This window comes from Tenrec ecaudatus, chromosome 7 (genome assembly GCF_050624435.1).
Source record: "Tenrec ecaudatus isolate mTenEca1 chromosome 7, mTenEca1.hap1, whole genome shotgun sequence".
Classification (NCBI taxonomy): Eukaryota; Metazoa; Chordata; class Mammalia; order Afrosoricida; family Tenrecidae; genus Tenrec; species Tenrec ecaudatus.
Window position 1 is genome coordinate 76,449,689 of NC_134536.1, and position 19,881 is coordinate 76,469,569.

The 19,881-nt window shown below is 41.7% G+C and overlaps 1 protein-coding gene across 3 annotated transcripts in view; it reads left to right on the forward strand.

The window, feature by feature from the left end:
• The window catches only part of GPR63 (G protein-coupled receptor 63), a 50,503-nt gene that overhangs the window by 15,181 nt on the left and 15,441 nt on the right, over positions 1 to 19,881 (forward strand). The window contains exon 2 of one of the 3 annotated variants that reach the window (XM_075554752.1): positions 12,415 to 12,507. The exons of the other annotated variants lie outside the window; for them this stretch is intronic. The gene's annotated coding sequence lies outside the window, so the exon portion shown is untranslated. The remainder of the gene's footprint in view (positions 1 to 12,414; positions 12,508 to 19,881) is intronic. 3 annotated transcript variants of the gene reach the window in all.

Genomic DNA, 19,881 nt, shown 5'->3' on the forward strand with positions numbered 1-19,881 from the left:
GCGAATTCTGCCTTTCATTCTCAGAGCATCTTGCAGTTTCCTTGCAAGCACATGCCACTCAGTCTATCCCATTGCTTATTTTTGCCTTTGATATTCAGAGCCTTTCTACTAGAAGTGTAAGTTCCTCAAGGCCAGGGAGCATCACAGAAAACAAACCCAACCACTCACTGCCATCAAGTCAATGCTGACTCGTAGCGACCCGTGGTGGGTTTCCCAACCTGTTCCAGTCTTTCTCACTTGGAGCCGGGGCGTTTCGAACTGCTGATCCTGCAGATCACAGCCCACCGTGTACCCGCTACAGCACCAGGGCGCTGTTCGTCATTTTATATGGTATTTTATCAGAAGCTGGCTTATGGTCGATGCTTAATAACATAGTTGTTAAAGAAGAGGAGGAAGGGACTGGATTTAAGGAAGATTATAAATCAAGTCCAAAAGTTAGGTCAAAATTAGTTCCATAAAGTGCACATGAATGCCAATGTGAGAAACTAAGCATTAGGGTTTGCAAACTATGTAAGATCCCTTCAGCTGGTAGCTGACGAGTCTGGCTTGACATTTTGTCTTCATGTGGTGGCCATTTGGAATGCCAAAACCAAAGTCCTACTTCATCTATTTTGAGTCCTCAATATTTTAAGTATGACCTTTAAATTTTTCACAGCCTTCCCAAGTGAACCGGGAGTATTTTGGTCGTGGCAGTGATTCAAGGTCAAACATATTTGCCATGAGTTCTGAGGGTGAGTCAGCACTGCTCTCCTGCAGTGCTGTTTACAGTGGTGCACTGAGGACAGGATGCACTTTAATGTAGTTCTGGTTCTCATCCACTATTTTTTAACTTCCCACTCTAGAAAAAATTCAGGAAATCCATATTTCACCCCATGCTTGTTACTGGAATTTGCTATGGTAATGACTTAGGGTCATTACAGTGGAGCCACGGACTTGGACGTCTCTGACTTTCTTTAAAAAGAGCTGGATGCGTGGTTGACTGTTGTGCATATAGTCATTGAGGATTTTGTGATGGTACAGATTCTCATGGTTCCATATTCCGTGGAATTCCTATACCACGAGAGACGATATCTCAGGCGGTGGCAGTGAGGTGGGTTGATGGGGTAAGGAATATGGAAGAATTTTCTCTCAGGCAATGGCTAACTGAAACGTTACACTTCGACTCTACTCTGCAGCCTCAGGACAGAAAGACCTGGGGGTGGAGCTCCCCCTGCAGAGAGGAGAGCCTAAGAAACCCTCTGTGGAGCAGTTTCACTCTGTCACATTAGGTTGTTAGCGTTGTGTGCTAATCACAAGGTCAGAAGTGCCACCCAAGGGTTCCTAGCAGAGAAACTAATAGTAGAGAATTTGAGTTACTTTTAACAGTAGAGGTAGGGAAAACACATTTAAATTTTGTGCATTTAGGGATAATCAAACTTTATTTTACTCAAAAGTCAGTATGCCCCGTATTGCTGAGATTCTCTTTCTTGCATAATAGCAACGGTGACTTAAAGGATGAGGTCGATTTGAGTAGTTCCTCCTGCTACAACTTGGCAAACTTAAATACACCCATGGGTAATGGAACTGGAAAATGTTTAATTTTGCTTCCTTAACCATTCTCCTAAGCAGCCCAGGAGGTGTAATGGGTTAGTGATTTGCTGCTCATGGAAAGGGTGGTAGTTTGATCCCACCCCATGGCTTTTTCTGGGAGAAAAATCTGGTTATCTGCTTCCATCCATACTACAGCCTGGAAAACCTATGGGTCCGCTCTGCGCCCTCACATGGGGTGAGTTTGAATCAGAAGCGTCAACAGCAACCTCTAAGGAAGGGGGTTAAAACTATTAAGATATTTTCTCAAAAATAATGTTCTTTTATTGAAGGTAAGAGAACACTGCACTAAAATAAGATTAGAAAAATACAGAAAAAAAAGAAAGAGGTGTCCCTTACACTGCTGATGATCAGAAACATCTGTGAATATGCTACAATGCATTTCACTTTGAACCTTGCAAAGTGAAGCACACACTGTGCATGCAGCCTCGGCGTCATAATATGCAGAAGCGGTGTTGATGCTTGTGCAACATGCTTTAGTCATGTCATTAATCTTTTCCCTTACTTTGAACATTTAACTTGATTTTAATTCCTTGTTGCCATGAACTGGAACATTTTGTATCATCTTATTGAAATATATTTTATATACTTTTATATTCTATATAGTAGAAGAATGTACCCATCTCGAGTATGTAATTCAGCTATTAAAGTTTTTTTCACTTACCATGCAACCACAAATCGGCCGTAGAGCACCTAAATTCATTCAGCAAAGTCCCTCGGGACCACTCACCTCCTTGAATCCTCATTCCTGCCCTCACACTCTCACTGCCACCGAGTGGATTCCAACTCATAGAGACCCTGAGGACAGTGTAGAACCGACCCTGTGGGTTTCCAAGATTGTAATTGCTTACAGGAATAGGAAGCCTCATCTTTCCCCTTTACAGTGGCTGGTGGCTCCAAACTGCTGACATTGCAGTTAGCAGCCCAATCACTCGTTTCCTCTTGGCCCATAAACTGGCTGTTTCACATAGTTCTGCATTGCAGACTTGCACCTGACTTTTGGTGCACATGTGTGAGTATATACCCACCTAGATGTAGGCTTAGTGTGCCACCGAGTAGGCATGTCTGTTATTCATAGAAAGGTACAAATTTCCATTCCCATTTGTTCCACATTTTCATCAGCACTTGGTAATTCTTTTTTAAATCATTTTATTGGGGCTTATACAATTCTTATCACAATCCATACATACATCCATTGTGTCAAGAACATATGTACATTTGTTGCCATCATCATTCTCAAAACATTTGCCTTCTACTTGAGCCCTTAAAATCTGCTGCTCATTTTCCCCCTCACTCCCCACTGCCCCCTACCTCATGAACCCTTCATCATTTATATTATTATTATTTTGTCATATATTACACTGTCTGACGTCTCCCCCTGCCCTATTCTCTGCTGTCCCTTCCCCAGGGAGGAGGCTATATGTAGATTCCTGTAATCAGTTCCCCCTTTCTACCCCACATTCTCTCCACCCTCCAGGCATCGCCACTCTCATCACTGGTTCTGGAGGCGTCATCTGTCCTGGATTCCCTGTGTTTCCAGTTGCTATCTGTACCAATGTACATCCTCTGGTCTAGCCAGATTTGCAAGGTAGAATTGGGATCATGATAGTGGGGCGGGGGGAAGTTATTTAAGAACTAGAGGAAAGTTATATGTTTCTTCGTTGATACCCTGCACCCTGCCTGGTTCATCTCCTCCCCACAACTCCTCAGCAAGGGGTGTCTGGTTGGCTGCCATTGGGCTTTGAATCTCCACTCTGCACTCACCCACATTTTAAATGGTATGATTTTTTTGTTCCTTTATGCTTGATACCTAATCCCTTCGAAAGCTCATGGTCACACAGGCTGGTGTGTTTCTTCCATGTGGGCTTTTTTGCTTCTGAGCTAGATGGCCACTTGTTTATCTTCGAGCCTTTAAGACCCCAGATGCTATTTTTTTGGATAGCTGGGCACCATCAGCTTTCTTCACCACATTTGCAGATGCACACGTTTGTCTTCAGTGGTTGTGTCAGGAAGGTGGGCACCCTTTGATTTGGTTTTTAGCTCTTTGATGTCTGATAACTGGTCCCTTCTACACCTCGTGGTCAGCCAAGCTGGTGTGCTTCTTCGATGTGGGCTTTGATGCTTCTCAGCTAGATGGCCTCTTGTTTATCTTCAAGCCTTTAAGACCCCAGATGCTATATCTTTTGGTAGCCGGGCACTGTCAACTTTCTTCACCACATTTGCTTATGCACACATTTTTCTTCAGCGATCATGTCGGGAAGGTTTGCATCCTGGAATGCCAATTTATTAGAACAAAGTGGTATTGCATTGAGTAAGCACTTGGTAGTTATTTTTGAAATTTTAGTCACTCTGTTGGTTTTGTTTGTCATTTAGGTTTTTATTTGCATTTCCCCTATGAGTTTGGTGAATAATGAGATCTTCCCCTGTGAAATTTTTATTTCTTTCTTTTGCTCATCTTTCAATTGAGTTGTCTTTTTCTTAGACCTTTATTGGCATTGACATATATGTATGTGTGCACATGATGTGGACTCTTGGTCAGTTAGATGATTGGAAATAGCTGCTGTCTGCTGTTTATGCATGCCGTTTTAGTCTCATTTTGGTCAGCTTATCAATCTTTCCTTTATAGCTAGTACTTTCAGGGTCCTGCCTGTATCTCAAAAATAATTTGAACTGGAAGCTTACACCCCTCTGGGGGGAAGAACAACAGAAACCATGGGGGAAGGGAGACAGTGGTCGGTGTGAGATATGAAAATAATAATAATTTATAATCTATCAAGGGGCCACGAGGTTGGGAGGGAGTGGAGGGGAGGAAAAAAAGAGGAGATGATACCAAGGGCTCGATATAAAGTAAAAGTCTAGAAAAAAACAATGGCAACATATGTACAAATATGCCTGATGCAATTGATGTATGGATTATAATAAAATGATGTTTTAATAAAAAAAAGACCAAGGACTTTAAACTTGAGCTGATTGGAAGGTGGCCTTTGGTTCTTCTGTGAACTCCCCTGTTTCGTCTGCAACCACATTCCTGGCGTGAAGTCCTTCAGAAGTTGTGCTAGCACCTGGCCCTCTTGCTTCCCCTCCTCTGCCATGGTGGGCTCCGGACTCTAGCGTCCAGTTCTTTTGAGACTGCTGGAGATTCTGTGCCACTTCTCAGCATCCCGGGTGCCTATTTTACTCCGTGTTGAAGTGTCTCAGTTGTCTGTAAGCCGCTTGGCTGCCACTTTTCAGACTCTCAGCTTCTCAGCTGCCTTGAGGCAACCTCAGAGCTGCTATTTTGGAATTGGCACATGTCTCCAGGGGAAAAGTATAACCAAATGTTGAGTTCACCTTTCCATAATTTCATTCTGTCTGAGATCTTGCCTGCTCAAGTGCTCCCTGCCTTGGTAGCTTTTAGGTGTCATCAGAAATATTAAAAAAAAAAAAGATCCAGGTTTCCTGGTTGTTCTAGAAGGAAGGGTTTGTATGCCATAAGCAGCCAGGAGAGGATGTCCCTAGTAAAAATTTTAAATGTCAATAACTGGCTGTATTTCCATCAGCGGAGTATCAGTGTGCTAGTATTATGTTCATCTTTGAAAATTTGGTATGCCAAAATTAACATTGTGTTATAATTTCTACTCTACTGAGAATGAACACTTGTTTCAAGGATGATGGATTTTTTTGTGTCGTCTATGATTTCTCTGTTAATATCTATAACTTTAAATTGAAGTGTAAGAACTATGTAACATTGTACTAAATAAGAATTTTTTCCTTCCAAGGTAAAGGGTTCTTTCCTTAGTTGACTTTAAATAATTGGTCTTCCCTGTTGATCCGAGTAAGGTTGTAAGACTTTTTGAAGACACAGACTGTTGGCTGTGCGTTTTTTATTCTTGCTTGGAATTTGGTGCCTGGCACAGTACAAATGACACCGACTGTTAACAGCCTTTGAAAACCCCATGGAGTCCCATTCTACTCTGCTACACTGTGGGTCACTGTGGGTTGGAACAGACTCAATGACAACTGGGAGGCCTCTTTTCATGTAGCATCTTAAAATGCCAAATGATGGCCTTACCAGTTGTATCTTGCAGGAATTTAGAGCAAGGCTGATTTGACAATTCTAAAGCTTGCACCAACCTTATGTTTCAAATGAAAAGCGCTTTCAGTGTTTGCATGTCATGAAATCCTACAGACCAAGGTGAGCATCATGTCAGCAAGGTGATAATTGAAGACAAAGTGGGTGCATAAGCAAATGTGAAGAAAGCTGATGGTGCCCGGCTATCAAAAGATATAGCATCTGGGGTCTTAAAGGCTCGAAGATAAACAAGGAGCCATCTAGCTCAGAAGCAATAAAACCCACATGGAAGCAGCACACCAGCCTGTGTGATCATGAGGTGTTGATGGGATTAGGTATTAGGCATCTAAGACCCAAAATAAAACCATACCCAAGATGAATGGAAGGGGGGCATGGACTGGAGACCCAATGCCCATCTGTAGACAATTGGACATCCCCTCACAGAGGGTTCACAGGGAAGAGATGAGCCAGTCAGGGTGCAGTGTAGCACCGATGAAACACTACTTTCCTTTAGTTCTTTGATGCTTCCTTTACCTCACTATCATGACCTCAATTCTACCTTAAAAATCAGATTAGAGCAGAGCATGCACACTGCTACAGATAAGAGCCTGCAACACAAGGAATCCAGGATAGAGAAACCCCCCAGGGCCAACAAAGAGAATCCAGATACCAGGAGGATTAGGGGAGGGGAGGGGGAGAAAAGGGGATTGATCACAAGGATCAATCTAGAACAACCCCCTCCCAGGGGGAGGAATAATGGAAAAGTGGGTGAGGGGTGACGGAGGACGATGTAAGATATGGAAATAATAATCTATAACTTATCAAGGGTTCATGAGGGAGGGCGATGGGGGAGGGAGGGGGAAGAAATGGGTAGCTGATATTAGAGCCTCAAGTGGGAAGAGAATGCTTTGAAAATGATGATGGTGACATGTGCAAATGTGCTTGACACACTGGATGAATGTATGGATTGTGATAAGAGATGTAAGAGCCCCCAATAAAAGTATTTTTAAAAAAAGAAAGTAAAGGTTTAGAAAAGAATGGTGACGTAAGTACAAATATGCTTGATGTATGGATTGTTGTAATGTCTGTAAGAGCTCCCAATAAAGTGATCTTAAAAACAAAACAAACAAAAAAGGAAATCCTACAGACGAATTAAATTTTTACCAGGACTATGAAAACTGTCTGAGGACAAGGAATGGTTATAGTTTTCCTTACTGCGTGAGACGTACTTTTTCTTTTAATCGCGGGAGTATAATTTTAGTCACAGAAGTGTCCTTGTTGCAGTCATTGCCCTACTTTCCTGTATGTGCAGGGGTAATTTCAGTGACTGTGCGTAAAACATGATGTCTGTTCTCCTGCAGCCTGTGGCCCTCAGGGAATAGTAGTGCTCTGAAGAAAAATCCCCTTGGGGATGACTGGGCTAAAAATAAAATCCTCAAGGCATGGACCAGATCTAGGGACAGTATCTTTAACTTTACCAGTTGGTATACAAAATAAAATAGAAGTCACTCTTTTCTAAGATGATGAGAGCGGCAGCATAGCTTTGATAAAGAACAGACTTCCTACCAGTGACATGGCTGGAGGCGTGTCACTGAGCCTAGTTATGAGTTCAGCTGCGAACTGCAAGATCAGCAGTTCAAAACCACCAGCCGATTCGCAGGCGAAAGATGAGGCTTTCTACTCCTGTAAAGAGTTACAGTTTTGCACACCCACAGAGGCAGTTCATAGGGTCTCATAGAGATCCTATGTGTCCAAATAACTCAATGGCAGTGAGTTTGGTTTTTGGTTTCAGTGCCAGCTATGGGCCAAGAAGCATGACACAGCCTCGATTTCCTTATCTTAGAAAAAATACGCTCCCTTGTCAAGAGCAGCACTAGACCTACCCTTCACTTATCCATAAAGTTAGGTTTCAAAGAGCAGGTTATGAAATTGGCATTACACCAGTGCTGGGGCCATCTTTGGTGCTAGTGTTGATAATCACTGTTGCCCTGACCCTGGGGCTCACCACTCCATTGAGTGCTTCTGGGGCATCTTAGGAGGCATGTGGAACAATAGGTCCTCTACTCTCCTACCCTAACTTCTTCGCTACTGTGGAGCCCCCAGGTTGTGAGAAGTGGTGGTGGTAAGATGCCCATCACCTGTTACTACCTGGCACCTGCAATGACAAGAAACCCCACTAATCCGCCTGACACCCATCCGGTGTGGGAACCTTGCTCACCCTCTTGACTATGTCAACCCTGCAGCCCTGCATGAGCCAGCACTTTCGGGTTCTCATCTGGCTTCCCCTTGCCTGTGTGTGACTTCTCATCATCCCATAACTTGGATGAACCAAGAGATTGTGGATGAACAGGAGAAGGTGTCTCACAGCTGGTCTGTCACTGGCCATCCTGCAACCTGGGCCTCTGATGTATCACGTGGGTTGGTGTGCAAAGGGTACCGTGGGCCTGGCCAGGACACCTTATTGGACCTGGACCATCAGACCAACTGTCTGAGAGTTTTTTGAACATTGCATTAATGTCAGTGTTGGATGAGATAATAGATAAATGATGAGCAAGTACAATATACGAGGGAAATACCCCTCAAAATGAATTTTATTTTCCCAAAGCTATGTATTTGACTTTTTTTTTTTTTTTTTACAAAACAGCCATATAACCTTCAAAATGTTCTCCATTACACTTAATACACTTGTCAAATCTATGCTTCTGTTCTTGGAAACGTTTTTCAAACTCATCTGTTTGGATGGCAGGTAACATTCCCTTCCTTGTTTTTTTCTTCATCTCTTCTGTGTCCTCAAATTGCTGGCCTTTGATGTCCCTCTGCATTTGCAGAAACAAAAAGAAGTCAAACGGAGCAAGGCCAGGTGAGCAAGGTACATGGGGTAAGAGAGGCATGCTGTTTTTAGCCCCATACTGAGATGCACTGAGATGGCTGCATGAGCAGGAGCATGGTCATGGTGGCAAAACCAGTCCCCATCTGCCACAACCAGGCCTTTTTTGGTCGCATACTGTTATGCAATCTTTTCAGAATATCTAAATAGAAAGTTTGATTAACAGTCTGACCTTGTGGAAAGAACTGCAAATGCTTTATGAGTCAACATTTTTGTCCGTTGGGAAGTTGACAGGCATCTGGAACAAGGTTTGTCATCAATCGATATTTCACCTTTTCTGAAATGAAAAAACAAGTTGTACACATCAGTTTTTCCCATAGCACTGTTCTTGTAAGCTATGTTCAACATCACAGCAGTTTCTGTGGCATTTTTCGTAAGCAGGAAAACAAAATTTCACAGCCCCATGCTTTTCTCTAAAATCAGCCATCATGAAAAAGGAGGTTTTAGCGAAATTGCTTTTATGAAAAAATTCACTATGTCCAGAGAGAACCTTCCCAGGTGATGCCACTGAGTGCACTAACTCAGAGCGAGTTGGTTGATGCTTGTCTAGTGGGAAAAATGCTTACTGTAAAAGTTCCACCCAGCGGAGTATTTTTCTGTTTGTGCAGGGGTACTCCCTTGTATTTCAATGTCTGGCCCATGGTGGGTGGTTAAGACATATCTGTAATTGCACATGTTATTTTTCTCATATTCTAAAATATGACTTTTAATCCCTACCCCTAATTGAGGATGATTCACAGACAGAGCCAGGTTACTTGTGTCTTAATCCTTATCCTACTCTTACTACCTAATACAGTTTGGGCAAAGCCAAAAAGGCAAACCCATTTCTATGAGTAGGTATAATATGCGATTCCAATATTCCAGTTCCTGGAGACCCTGTAGAACAATGTAGAACTGCTCCTGGTCAGGAAAAGCCCTAGACCCACCCCTCACCTATTCATCATGTTAGGTTTCAGAGACCAAGTTATTACATGAAAGTTTCATTAAACCAGAGTTGGGGCCAATGGATTTACAAGTAGCTCCTGTGGGTTTCTGAGACTGAAACTCTTTAAAAGAGTAGAAAGCCTTCTTTCTCCCATGGAGCAGGTGGTGGTTCAAACAACTGACCTTGCGATTATAGCCCAATGTGAAACTACTACACTACTAGGGCTTTTGGACCTTGGCAAGTTAAGTAGACCCTTTGTGCCTTAGAGTCTTCATCTGAAAATGAAGGTAGTAAAGATGAGTACATTCTAAAGTTGTTAATTGTGTTAATACCATAACATTCTCAGAATAGTGTCTCACTCATATATGTACTAGGTGAGCATTTGATAAATAAGAATAAACATTAGAAGTGGTACAAGAAAAGGAAATAGAGGAAAGAACTAGGAGGCAAAGGACATATATAAAGATCTAAATATAGGCATGTACATATGTAAATATGTTTATACATAACTATAGGGGAATAGATCTATGTACACATATTTATATGTTAAGGATCAAGGTAGCAGACAGGCATTAGGCCTCTACTTAAGTACACCCTCAACTCAAGAACGCTTTGCTCTAATAACCTGGCATTCGTGATGCTCACCAAAGATATTATGTCTGGGCTCTTAAAGGCTTGAAGATAAACAAGCAGCCATCTAACTCAGAAGCAACAAAGCCCACATGGAAGAAGCACACCAGCCTATGTGATCATGAGGTATCAATGGAATCAGGCATCAAAGACCCAGAGCAGAAAATCATGTGAATGTGGGCGGGGGCGGGGTGGGGGGAGTGCTGAGTGGAGGCCCAAAGCCAATCTGTAAGTAATTGGACATCCCCTTACAGAAGGGTTGTGGGGAGAAGACGGGTTTCATTTCTTGACTGCTGCTTCTATAAGCATTTATTGTGATCCAAGTATAATGCAATTCTTGACAATTTCAACCTTTCCTCTGTTTATCACGATGTAGTCTATTGGTCCAGTTGTGAGGATTTGTGTTTTGTTTGCATTGAGTTGCAACCTGTACTGAAGGCTGAGGTTTTGATCACCATCAGTAAGCGCTTCAAGTCTTGTTGACTTTCAGTGAGCAAGGTTGTACTATCTAGGTAACGAAGGTTAGTAAGCCTTCCTCCAATCTTGATGCTTTGTTCTTTATACAATCGAGTTTCTTGTATTATTCGTTCATCATGCCGATCACAAATGTGTGGTTAGCTTGTGGGTTGGAATGAACACAACGAGGTGCTCTGTAATTCTCATTCTTTGTAACGTTCTTTATAGTTTGTTATGATCCACACAGTTGAGTGCCTTTGCGTAGTCAGTGAAGCACAAGTAAACTCTGGGTGCTGTCTGCTTTCAGTCAAGCTCTGTCTGGTGCCATCGATGGTATAATCCCTGTCGTTCAACAACTTCTTCTGAATCCAACATGACTCTTGTCAATTTAGTGCTGCAGCTGTTTTTGAAATATGTTCAGCAAAAATTTCCTTGCATGGGATATTCGTTGTCTGCTTGATGATTTATTTCTATATTCTGTTAGATTACCTTCCTTTGGAATGGGCATAGATATGGATCACTTCTATTCATTTGCCTGGTAGCTGTACTCCAAAATTTTTGGCATAGATTACTGAGTACATCAGTTTGTTGAAACATTTCAATTAGTATTCCATCAATTCCTGGAGCCTTGTTTTTTTGCTAATGTCTTCTATAAAACTTAGAATTTTTTCTTTCATACTGTCTGTGCTTGATCATCTGTTGCCTCTTGAAATCACTGAACATCAACCAATTCTTTTTAGTATAGTGACTGTGTTTTGCTTCCATATTTTTTTCGATGTTTCCTGAATCTATCAATATTTTGTCCATAGAATGCTTCAACTTCCTTCAATATTTCAACTTAAGGCTTGACTTTTTTCCTTCGTTGCTTTCAGTTTGATGTATGTTGATTGTGTTTTTCCTTTGGAGGGAACTCCAGGCCTTTGTATATTTTATAGTAATACTTGTATATTTTAAAATATATACAATTATATATTCTTCTTTATCTTCTTTAGCTACTTTGCTTTTCTCTTCTTTATGTTACAATTTCTTCCTTCACTTTAGCTACATTCAATAACAAGTTTCAGAGTACCCACATCCATTCTGATCATTTCTTTCTTTCCTATCTTTTGGTTTCTATGTGTTCTCAATGTAGGATGTTCTTGGTACTATTCCAGAATTCGAGATGAGTGTCCAGTGCATCAACCTCATTTATGAGATGTTCTCTAAATTCAGATGGGACATACTCATGTTTCCCATCTGATGGACTTGTTTGTTTGTGTGTGTGTGTATGTGTGTTTATATTTTTTTTCACTTTACAACATATTTGGAAAATCATGGGCATTGACTTATTAAAATCTTGATTTTTTTTGAAAAAGTTCCATAATATTATTGCAGTGTGGATTAAAAATTTCACTCAGTCTCCTAAATAGGCATGTAGGTTTTTTTGAATTGCCTTTGCATTCATTGTTTGCAATGTATAAACCTTGTGTGTATGTCATTTTATGTTTATGAAGGCATTTTTAGGGTAAAATTTTGGAAGTAGATTTCCTGGATGAGAGAATAAATGCGTATAGTGTTTAGTTAGATACTGCCAAATTACTCTTTGTACAGGCTTTATAAATTTTTACTTGCACAAAAATATATAGAAGACCTGCACCTTTATTAGTTTTTTATTTGCCTTTCTCTTATTAAAAATGTAGTTGAACATTTTTATATGTTAAGTCGTGTGTCTCTTTTTGTGAAGTCTGTTCACGTGTTTTGTCTATTTTGTCTTTCTCATTCTTTTTAACATATGAAGATACTTCTTTTGTAAACTTTTAAAATATATAACATGTTCCTGCATTAAAATGCACAAATAATTGAGTTATAGAGCTTGATAATTGTTTTAAATATACCCAGGTAACTACCAGCAGATTAAGGCAGAAAACAGTACCAGCCTCCCAGAAGTCTTCTCTGAACGTCTTCTCATCTTTACTTCACCCCTCTACAAAGGTATCTGATTTTATGAAAAGCCCAGTGATGAGATATTGTGCTCACTTAAATACAAACAACAGCAGGACGCACCTGGCTTCATATTCAAGACCTATCATTTCAAATGCAAGCGTGGGAGAAATGGTGGGAGACGGAAGGCAGCGGCAGAAATGAGGGGGGTGGAGGAGTGAGTAACAGAGTTCAGGGAGAAGTGCTTCGGGGGCATCAGACTGCTCTGTGGGAGTGGAGTGCCCCAGTGAGGGAGGAAGCTGAAGACAAAGCATGGGGAGCACCTGGGGGACAGAAGTCGGGATAGGTCTGCTGGGCGGATAGGCCGAGTGATAGGCTAGCTGCTATTCTCTTCCGATTGTGCCTATTAAAGCGTAGGCAGTGGGGACCTCCTTAAGACGTGCAACAGGATTTGGGCTTCCCATGTATTTCATTAACTCCCAGAGGCAACCATAGGTGACCTTGGGCAGAGCCAGCCATTCATCTGTAGGAAGTCATTTGTACAGTACAGATTGTCTTACACAGCTCTTTGTCTCTTTCCGCTCATCGCCGCGTAGGCAAAGCGGCCAGGGAAGTGAGGACCACTTAGTGGACTACACCCGCCAGTCACTAGCTCGAGGGTTAGCCTGCGCCACTCAGCTTCAAAACATAGTTCTTCTAGATTGAAGTTTTGCCATATTAGATTTAATGAGGCCTGATTTTACACTTCTAAATATATTGAAAATGTTCTTGTAGCTTCAAGTTACTATTATTTTCTCATAAAAATGATGAAAGTCAATATAATGGTAAAAAAAATGGACACATATTTTCAGCATTTGTGTGATTATTTTCCTTGAGTTACACGAGTGCTTGCAACAGTGTTAGGGTTTTACTAGAAATGTTATGTTGCATTCTACTTTTTATTACATCACATTACAAGATGACAAGCCTTTACCGTGTTTTTCCAGTCTTCATAATTAAATAGGTACCTGAATTGTACCTTATCAAGGTGTTTCACTGGGCCTCTAAGAATCGGTCATTTAGGATGAAATGTCTAAAGAACTTCCAGCATTTGGAACATATTCATGTGTGGGGAAATGTGGAATGGAGGAAAAAGACGTGATGGAAGGAAATGACTTTCCTTGTTTTAGTTTTTGCTCCATGTTTAAAATTATCCCTAAATTCTGAGAAGTATGAGACGGTTATGTTACTTCATTAAAGGGATTCATGCTAATGAGTATTTTACTGGATTGGTAGTTATATTTAACAGAATATATTTAAACCAGAGGAATTCCAGCTTGCTGAGCTCGTTTTAAAATCAGTCATCCCCTGTTTCTTGGTCTTAGTTAAAGACCGAATAAAAAACTTCCCAACAGGTGCTTTGTTCTTGAGAAGACAATGTTCATGGAACACAGGGCTTACCTGAGAAGGCACTTGGAGAGCACTAGCCTGCTTATTCAAACTGTAGGCTTCCTGGGAAGAATTATGCCTGAATCAGAATGAGAGTGTAAGAGTAGCCTGCTGGAGAAGGATCAGTAGACATTGTGAGAAAATAAATTCTGATTCTCTAAAGTGCTATACTTAATAGTGAAGCATTAATATAGTGGTTGAAATTTATTCAATGTGTAAATTGCACATTGGGGCAACATTTTTTTATGAGACAGTAAAAAAATGCTTCAAAGAAGATCCTATACTGATCATTACACCCCAGAGCTTCTGAATTCATTGGCATGGAAACAGGCTAAAATGAAGATTACAAAATAACTTGTGGACATACTGAATTTCAGACAGAATTTCCTTGAAGAACAATTCAAATAATTACTGGTGGACTTTAAAGCGTGCTTTCTAGCGTGACCTTTGAAATTGCTTTGGCCACAACTGATCACGGTTTGCTAATTCACTGACAGAGCTTCGTGCTCCATGTGTCGTAGGTGCTTGGCTAATTACCCGCAGAGCGTTGTTGGACTTCAGGAAAGGGCTTGTCACTCACAGGTGAAGGCTCTCAGAGTGCTCCAGGGCAGTGGTTTTCAGTGGGCCACGTTGACCTCAGAGGCTCCGGAAAGCCAAGATTTCAGGAGGATTAGAATTTCTATTCCTTTTCAGACACCCACTTGTGGTACTTTTTGCTGGGGCACCACTGGAAAACTAAGACAGTGAGCATCTCTTTTCCAGTGCCTTTTCGCTTTCTTAGTTTGGGTTCCCTAGAAACCATGCTCAATGCAAATCTATTATCTAATGCCATATTGGGAGCTACACTCTCAGCACATCAAAATCCCCCCAAAACTCCCACTAAACTCACTGCCATCTGTTCAGTGCTGACTCGCAGCGAGTACTGTGGCTTTGGGGCAGTAGAAAGCCCAGGCTTTCTCCGGTAGGGCTGCTGGTGTTTTCAGACCGTGCACCATGCAAACTGCAGCCTAAGGAACACTGCTGAACCACCAGGGCTCCTTTAAAAGGCCGAGAGGGAGAAGACACGAGCACAAGGCTGTGCTACTGACCTGGCCGCAACTTACCATATGGGATGTCTTCCAGACAGGCTTTAAAGAATTCTTCATCCATCTGGGGAGTCCATGGGTGCTGCAGATGGTTAATGAGCTCTGCTGCTAATTTAACAATTAAAAGTTTGAGTCTATCCAGAGGCGCTGTGGAGGGAAGGCATATATAAAACTTCCTGTGTTACTCTGGGTGGATGAGAAAAACAAATTCATAGACATGCATATGTGTATAAGAAAGAACTTTATATTCAAGAGCAGTTGAATATTAAGAAAACATCCCAGCTCAATTCAGATCAAGCCCATAAGTCCACTAGGTAGAAAGTCTTTGGACCCAGTGGCGTTGTAAGCATCTCAGTGCTGGCAGGGGTCTGCATGTGGCTTTTCCAGTTCCCAGGGCATGGGGTCTATCAGCGTATTGCCATGTGTCTCATCAGTAGAGCATCTCTCAGGGAGTCAGCAGTGAGAGAGAATGGCTCCTGCCTCCAAGGAGGAAAAATACAGGAGTTCCCAGAATTCTCAGGAGAAAGCCATGCCCACAGAGAGGCATCATTGGATATGACCCGATTGACAGACTAGACTCCATCCCTTCACTCTTAATCCTTCAAGTCCCAAATTGACACCAGATGATGTAACTACCACCCTTCCTTCCTTCCTTCCTTCCTTTCTTCCTTCCTTCCTTCCTTCCTTCCTTCCTTCCTTCCTTCCTTCCTTCCTTCCTTCCTTCCTTCCTTCCTTCCTTCCTTCCTTCCTTCTTTCCGTATTCCACGGAAAGCCCTAGAGAGCACAGCTCTGTTCTGACACAGCTTGCCATGGATGGGAGTTCATTTCTCAACTGATTTTCATCAACTTGCTGGGCAATCAGGGGAGGAAGGGAGGCCCATGTATGTGCCAGTTCTCTTCTGTTTCTCACACAGGTCGGCCTCTAGGGTATTAGTTGATCCTTTCTTTGGAAATGGGTCAAACAGCCACTCCAGGCTACCACCGCGAAGGCAGCGCCCGTGCCCCACAGTGAGGAATAAGAGAAGTGAGTTGAAAGGAGATTAGAGACATCGACCTTTGTGGGTTCCTCGGGTCAGGCTTGGGCAGGCAGCTCTGGCCTGGGTGGCAGGTGGGATGAGTGAGCAGACAGGGCAACATCTGAATGAGTCCAAAGCACGTTTTCAACTTCCTTCAACCCAACTCTCTTTTTCTTGGTTGTCCACTTATAGTTTATAAGAGTTTTCTAATGCACTGATTTATATGCTACTGTTTCCTTCTTACTGATTTATATGATTCAATATAATAAAGACTCCAAGATACTGAAACAACGTTTATTCTAAGCAATTATTCATAAACCTATAGGGAGGTCATTCAGATTCCACAAGCAAAACAAATCATATGAAGCAGGCTAGTTACAATGAGGCTTATAAAGAGAAGAGGCAAGAGAATGCAAGAACCGTGAACGAATCTTAACATGACTGATTAAGCTGTGCCTGCCCCCTTTTACGGAGATAACCAGGTCGTCTCTGACCTGGCAGCTGAAAATTTGGTTGTGGGGTTAACAAAAGCTTTAATATCGCAGTAAGATGTCCGTTACTAATTTTTCTATTTAATAGTTTTCGTTTGAGAGCAATAGCCCTCTAGATCAGGAGATATACTGGGTAAGTGCTTGGCTGCCAACTGAAAGGCCAGTTCAAATCTGTCAGTGACTATGTGGGACGAATGATCCCATGATCGCTTCCCCAAAAGGTTACAGGCTAGGAAACCCCAAGGGGCAGCTCTACTTTGTTATGCAGCGTAACTGTCAGTTGGAAACACCACTGTGTCAGTTAGTCATGCCGTGGTACTTTGCGTGTTGCTGTGATGCTGGAAGCGATGTCACTGCTATTTCCCATGCCAGCACAGCCACACAAATGGAACGTGTTGAATTCAGCAGGGCGGAAGAGACTACAAAGAAGGAATACGCTGCCCACTTCAGAGGAACTAGCCATTGAAAGCCTTATAGATAGCATTGAAACTTTGTCAGATACTGAAAACCTCATGGATAGAAGCAGAGCACTGTCAGAGATAATGCCGAAAGATGGGTTGCTCAGGCCAGAAGACACTCAAAATCTGAGTGAGGAAGAGCTGCCTTCTCCAAGTGGAGCTGACCAGAATGATGCGGATGGAGGAAAGCCTATGGGAGGAAAGCCTATGGGAGGAAAGCCTTCAGCAGCTCCATTTCCTGATGTGACCTGACCCAAAATGACAAGCAGCTTCAAGCATCAATTAACCATTGGAACTGGGCATGTAGGCAGTATGAATCAAGGGAACTTGAGATTTAACAAATGAAATGGCACACATAAAGATCAATGTTCTGTCATTAGTGAGCTGAGCTGGGCTGTTAGGGCCACCACGAATCAGAAAAGCATATAGTTTATTATGCCAGGAAGGACAGGGTCAAGAGGAATGGGATTGCATTCATCAACAGAAAGAACATATCGATCTATATCTGGTGTCAGTACAGGTATTATTCAAATGTATGCACCAGCGACTACAGCTAGTGATGAAGAAAATGGAAGAATCTTAGCAACTTCTTCAGTCTAAAATTGACCAAGCGTGCAGTAAAGATGCATTGATCACTATTGTTTATTGGAACGCACACGTTGGAAACAAAGGCGAAGGAACCATAGTTGGAAAATATGGTCTGGTGACAGAAATAAAGATGGAGATCACATGACAGAATTTTGCAAGACCAATGATTTTTTCATAGCAAATACCCCTTTTCGACACTTCAAATGGCAGCTATACATGTGAACTTCTCTAGGTGGAATTGAAAGAAATCCAGTTGTGTGTGTCTGTGGGAAGAGACGATGGACAAGCTCAGGATCAGCAGCTAAAATGAGGCCAGAGGCCAGCTGGAACAGACCATCAGTTGCTCATATGTTAGTTTAATTAAAGCTGGAAAGAATGAAGACAATCCCACAGGAGCCAAAGAATGACTGTGATGGTCCAGGTGGACTAGAGAAACAAACCCATAGAACGCATATGTGTATAGAGAGGTTTTATATGAAGGGTAAGTGTACATTAAGAAAGCATCCCAACCCAGTCCAGTCCAACCCCAAAAGTCCGATATTAGCCCATATGTCCGATACCAATCTATAAAGTCCTCTTCTAACTCAAAAAACTCATGCAATGACGCCGAATGCAGGACGATAAGAGGCCAGTGGGTAGAAAGTCTTTGGATCCAGTGGCGTTGTAAGCATCTCGGTGCTGGCAGGGGTCTCCACGTGGCTTCTCCAGTTCCCAGGGGATGGGGTCTATCACCATAGTGCCGTGTGTCTTGTCAATAGAGTGTCTCTAAGGGAGTGAGCAGAGTGAAAATATTTCCCATCTCCAAGGAGGAAAATAGGAGTTCCCAGAATTCTCAGGAGAAGGCCATGTCTACACAGAGGCCTCATTGGTTATATCTTGATTGACAGGCCAGACTCCATCCCTTCACTCATAATCCTTTTAAATTGACACCAGATTAGGTAACTACCCCATGACCATGAGTTTATCCCACCTGAATTTTGAGAACATCTCAAGAACATAATTGATGCATTTAGCACTAGCAACAGAAGACAGTCATTCTGTGAGCTGGGGAATGACATCCAGAACATCATCCATGAAGAAAACAAAGTCATTAAAAATAAAAAAAGATCAAAGTAGGTGTCCGAAGAGACTCCAAAACTTGCTCTTGATTATAGAGTGGCTGAAGCAAATGGAAGAAATTATGAAGTCAGTGAGCTTAACAGTAAAATATTTCAAAAGGCATTTTCAAAAGAAAAGTTAAAGTATTATAATGAAACGTGCAAAGACCTAGAGTTAGAAATCCAAAAAAGGAAGAACACATTCAGCATATCTTGAACTGAAAGAACTCAAGAAAAATTCAAGCCTCAAGTTGCAATAGTGAAAAAGATAAACTATTGAATTATGCAGGGTACATCAAAAGAAGACAGAAGGAATACACCATCACTGTATCAAAAAGAACTAAGTAGTCAGCATCCAGCCATTTCAAGAGGTAGCATATGATCAAGAAACAATGGAACTGAAGGAAGAAGTTCCAATTGCACCAAAGACATTAGCCAAAAACCATGCTCTCAGAATTGGTGGAACATCAGTCAAAAGGTTTCAAAGGGCTGATGAAGCACTCACTGGTCTACACCAAGAAATTTGGAAGACAGCTACTTGGCCAATTGACTGGAAGATAGCTATATTTGTACATAATCCAAAGAAAAGTGACCCAACAGAGTGCTCAAATTATAGAACAATATCATTGATATCACATGCAAATACAGTTTTGCTGAAGATCATCTAATAATGGTTGTAACGGGGAGTTGCCAGAGGTTCAGGCTAGTTTCAAAGAGCTATCATTAGTGATTTCAGATGGATCTTGGGGCTGAAAGTAGCGGATACCAGAAAGATGTCTGCTTGTCTTTTATTGACTATGCTAAGTCCTTCTACTGTGTGGACCTAAAGAAACTATGAATGGCCTTGAGAAAAATGGAATTCCAGTACATTTAGGTGTGTTCATGTGGAACCTGTACATGGACCAACAGGCAGTTGTGCAAATAGAATAAGGACATACTACATAGTTTAATATCAGAAAAGATGTGCATGGGTTGTATCCTGTCACCAAACTTATTCAAACTATAGGTTGTACAGATAATCAGAGAGGCTGACTATATATATATATATATATATATATATATATATAAGCTTTTTTATTAAATACTTTTATTGGGGGGTCTTACATTTCTTATCACAATCCATACGTTCATCCATTGTGTCAAGCACATTTGTACATAGGTTCCATCATCATTTTCAAAGCATTTTTGTTCTACTTGAGTTCTTGATATCAGCTCCTCATTTTTCCTCTCCCTCCCTCATGAACCCTTGATAAGTTGTAGAT